We start from the raw sequence: 5,000 nt of genomic DNA, 5'->3' as shown, positions 1-5,000 counted from the left end.
GTGTATATCGTGATACAGTTGTCAGCCGTATCGCCCAGTCTTAGCGTCAGGATTTATTTTAAGACGTGTAGCAGAGCTTGAGGAAGGCACAACTTTGAAAAGGACCGTTTCAGCAGAAAGATAATCGATTGTTCTCACATGTGTAGTGGATTGTCCGAAGCTTAAGCAGGCAACAAAAGTAGTTTAGTACAACAAATGTATTTACCCATTATCAGAAGTGCAGGTTGAATTGAGTTGGTCGTGCAGACAAACCACATGTTACTCCGGAGCCAACAAGACACACACAAGCCAAAATCACCCCCGAGTTCCGGTCTTCTGCCATTCATTTATATGTCTGTTGTGCATCATCGTTCCTTATCAAATGCGTCAATGTCTTGTTTTGCTTTTCCTATCTGTTCCATAACAACTCGAATCCTTGAGACAGTCAACACATTCTATAGACAGGTTGGCACGACTTAATATTCACTTTTGTCCCACAACTGGTCCATTCAATGGCACAAAAATACAAGAGTATTGAAAATGAGCGGACATTCTTAAAAGACAAGAAATATAGGTCAAAAGGTCAGAAATTCTACTACACATGTGCTAAAAAACGAGCTATTAGTGTTAGGACATCGTCAAAAAGTCACGTTCTGCCTTTTGACGCCGTAAAAGCTGCACGTACATATTTCTGGTGTTGCTGCAAGACAAGATGTCTTTCTGGGAGTTCATTCATGCTTCCCGTGATATTAGTCAAAACACGCTTCATCCTTCCTGAGCGCCTTTCTCCGCCCGGCAAGGACATCCGGCGTTCAAACCCTGAGCTGATTCAATAAGCAGACTTTTCAGGCGGAAAGTGATATTTGCAGTTGTTGCCTTTTTTTTTACCCCTCCCCCCAAGCAAGTCATGCCACATTTCTTTCTTCTCTCCCACCTTCCAAGGCGCGCTGGAATACCGACATATGTGCAGTCAGTATGCCGCCTTTTCTCTCGCCGTGCGGTTGAGGGGATTAGTTTGTGCCTGAGTGCCCGGAATAATGATCAGTGCAGCGGAGAAACACATTTTCACATTTGGGGAGATAAGGGCGGAGCGGAGGACTTAACCGGCTCCCCGTGGCTTACTGCGGAGCCGACGGAAGTCACCGGCCAACGCCTGCGATCACACCGCGCCCTCCAGTTGTCTCCGCACAGCGAGCGACAACCGCGGTGTACTGTCGGTCGGGGTTTGTTTTTGCCTCATCCCTCACTTCAAGCGTGAGAGAAGACTGCACCACTGACCTGATAAGACCGCATAAGTCCGAAAGAGAAAGAGATGATACAATACTATCTGCTCACAGATGCCACCTGGTGGTTGTTTAAGCGCATTACAGCTAGACCTGGATAGTCCCACTCCTTAAAGGCCTACTGAAACCCACTACTACCGACCATGCAGTCTGATAGTTTATATATCAATGATGAAATCTTAACATTGCAACACATGCCAATACGGCCGGGTTAACTTATAAAGTGCAATTTTAAATTTCCCGCCACACTTCCGGTTGAAAACGTCTAGATATGATGACGTATGCGCGTGACGGAATCAGTTGATGCGGAAGTATTGGTACCCCATTGAATCCAATACAAAAAAGCTCATTTTTCATTTTAAAATTCCACAGTATTCTAGACATCTGTGTTGGTGAATCTTTTGCAATTTGTTTAATGAACAATGGAGACTGGAAAGAAGAAAGTTGTAGGTGGGATCGGTGTATTAGCGGCGGACTACAGCAACACAACCAGGAAGACAGAGATAGATAGCAGACGCGTTATCCTCCGAACTCACCTTAACTTCCTCCGTCTCGCCGACCACATCTGTGATCGGGTGAAGTCCTTCGTCGCACCGTCGATCGCTGGAACGCAGGTGAGCACGGGTGTTGATGAGCAGATGAGGGCTGGCTGGCGTAGGATGAATTAACTAATGTTTTTAGCATAGCTCTGTGAGGTCCGGTTGCTAAGTTAGCTTCAATGACGTCGTTAGCAACAGCATTGTTAACCTTCGCCAGGCTGGAAAGCATTAACCGTGTATTTACATGTCCCTGGTTTAATAGTATTGTTGATCTTCTGTCCATCCTTCCAGTCAGGGATTTATTTATTTTGTTTCTATGTGCAGTTAAGCACGATGCTATCACGCTATCTCCGTAGCTAAAGTGTTTCGTCGATGTATTGTCGTGGAGATAAAAGTCACTGTAAATGTCCATTTCGCGTTCTCGACTCTCATTTTCAAGAGGATATAGTATCCGAGGTGGTTTAAAATACAAATCCGTGATCCACAATAGAAAAAAGAAGAGAGTGTGGAATCCAATGAGCCAGCTTGTACCTAAGTTACGGTCAGAGCGATTAAATATATGTCTTGCACTGCATTCTAGTACTTCACTCGAACGTTCCTCATCCACAAATCTTTCATCCTCGCTCAAATTAATGGGGTAATCGTCGCTTTCTCGGTCCGAATCGCTCTAGCTGCGTTGAAAACAATAGGAAAATGTGAGGAGCCTTTCAATTGACTACGTCACGCTACTTCCGGTAGGGGCAAGGCTTTTTTTTAATCAGATACCAAAAGTTGCTATCTTTATCGTCGTTGTTCCCTACTAAATCCTTTCAGCAAAAATATGGCAATTTCGCGAAAGGATCAAGTATGACACATAGAATGGATCTGCTATCCCCGTTTAAATAAAAAAATGTCATTTCAGTAGGCCTTTAAAGGGGTCATGTTATGATTTTCTGTCTATTTTTAAAACACTACATCAGAATCACAATCATAAATACTTTTAATAATCCCTGAGGGGAAATTAAGATTTTCAGCACAATCCCATTCAAGAGCAGACAAACATTACAGGGAGATAGAACAGGATCGCTGACGTGTCTGCCAACTTACCCCTTACAAAAAAGATGAGAAACAGGTAAACGCTGGGGGCGGGGGTTGAGAAAAAATATATATTCAGGAGAGGGGGTCCAGACTGAGGCCAAGGAAAGAGAAAAACCCCATAGCCATAGCACACATAAACATGTGTGTAAGAGGGAAACGTCACAGAACACAAAGGACATTAAAGACATTAAAAGAGCAGAGCTAGTCATTTTTTACACACAGCCAAAACAACAACAAAAAAAGAAAGACAAAAACCATATACACTGTGGTGGCCTCTGCGGTGTTCCACGCAATCATCTGCTGGGGTGAGGGGAGCATGGAGCAGACCCAACAAAGCAACCAAGAGAGCCGACTCAACTCTCGGCCGCCCACCAACTCTCGGCCAGTGTCCAGTCCGCATGGATGAGCGAGGATACGTACAGGGAGACCGAGGTGTCCGATACACGCTCATTCAGCCAAGACCAACCTACTCAGTGGCCTAGTGGTTAGAGTGTTCCATTGTACTTCCACTACATTGCTGTTTCAACCACTTGTAAACAACAAAGGCTATACAGCAAGCTACGCTACAAGCTACATTGCTAATGTAATAGCGGTTTATAATACTAACTTGCCCATTGCCAAACACAGTAAGCACTATTCCAATTAAAAGTAGTTTTTAGGAAAATGATTCTTTATTTTGCCTGAGGATGTCCTCCATTGAAAGGCTAAGCTAGCTACACAACAAATCGAGCTGACACTGCTAACATAGCATTCACACGTTTTTAACTGACTCTTACTACTTACCCTTTCATTGTCTTCTCCATTGCCGTAAACCAGGGATTTCAAAGTCATTTTAGATCGGGGGCCACATGGAGAAAAATCTACTACCAGGTGGCCCGAACTGGTAAAATCACGGCACGATAACTTAAAAATAAAGACAACTTCCGATTGTTTTTCTTTGTTTTAAAATAGAACAAGCACATGAGTTGAAGTTGTTGTTTTGTTTACAATTACTTGTTGCGGTTAATAATATATATACTTTATTTGTCCTTATTTATATTTTCTGAATAAATTATGTGATAATGTTCATCAGTCAACTCATTAGTGTTCATTTTCAATCTATCAAGATTAAAAATATATATCAAAATCAATTTACAGGATATTATTTATGTAGTTTGATCATTTTCCTCGACTGATGTACTAACATCATGTGGTTTATTTTGTACATATGTAGCATCATCTACAAAGATACAAATAACTGCTATTGCGACATCTAGTGGACACATTTAGAACAACAGTTTCTCTCATTCAAACATTTTAAGATACATTTTTATACTTTACGATCTCATCCCGCGGGATTAAAACCTGTTCGAGGGCCGTATGTTTGACACCCCTGCCATAAATATCAATCAATCAATCAATGTTGATTTATATAGCCCTAAATCACAAGTGTCTCAAAGGGCTGTACAAGCCACAACGACATCCTCGGTAAATAGTAGTCATCGAGCACGCCATTTAAAGTACTTTGTTTGTTTGTTTTGGACTACAATCGGTCTTATATAAATAAAAAATGGCTGACTCGCGCAAGGATGTTCGGGTGTATTTCCACTACACAGTAAATTCCAAACCTGTCTCTGCAATGCCTCCCCGCTTTGATTTCACATTTTCAGGACCTATGCAGATCCCAAATACACAACAGCAGGTACCAATAGGTAAGAAAAGTTGGTTTTGCATTATCCATCAATCCATTTTTTACCGCTTGTCCCGTTCGGGGATTGCTGGGGGTTGCTGGAGCCTATCTCAGCTGCACTCGGGCGGTGGGCGGGGCACACCCTGGACAAGTCGCCACCTCATCTCAGGGCCCACACAGATAGACAACATTCACACACTAGGGCCAATTTAGTGTTGCCAATCAACCTATCCCCAGGTGCTTGTCTATGGAGGTGGGAGGAAGCCGGAGTACCCGGAGAGAAGTCACGGGTAGAACATGTAAACTCCACACAGAAAGACCCCGAGCCCAGGATCGAACCCAGTACCTTCGTATTGTGAGGCACACGCACTAACCCCTGTACCACCCTGCCATTATGGGGCTCCTTTAATGCTTCAGTCACACGCAGGATTCTCACAGGAATGAGGCAAAAAT

At 43.2% G+C, this 5,000-nt stretch overlaps 1 protein-coding gene across 2 annotated transcripts in view; it reads right to left on the bottom strand.

The window, feature by feature from the left end:
* LOC133629862 (cadherin-18) overlaps positions 1 to 5,000 on the bottom strand; it is a 278,024-nt gene that overhangs the window by 189,132 nt on the left and 83,892 nt on the right. The gene's annotated exons all lie outside the window — the stretch shown is intronic.

This window comes from Entelurus aequoreus, linkage group LG15, assembly GCF_033978785.1.
Source record: "Entelurus aequoreus isolate RoL-2023_Sb linkage group LG15, RoL_Eaeq_v1.1, whole genome shotgun sequence".
Lineage (NCBI taxonomy): Eukaryota > Metazoa > Chordata > Actinopteri > Syngnathiformes > Syngnathidae > Entelurus > Entelurus aequoreus.
This window is presented reverse-complemented; position numbering and strand designations above follow the sequence as displayed.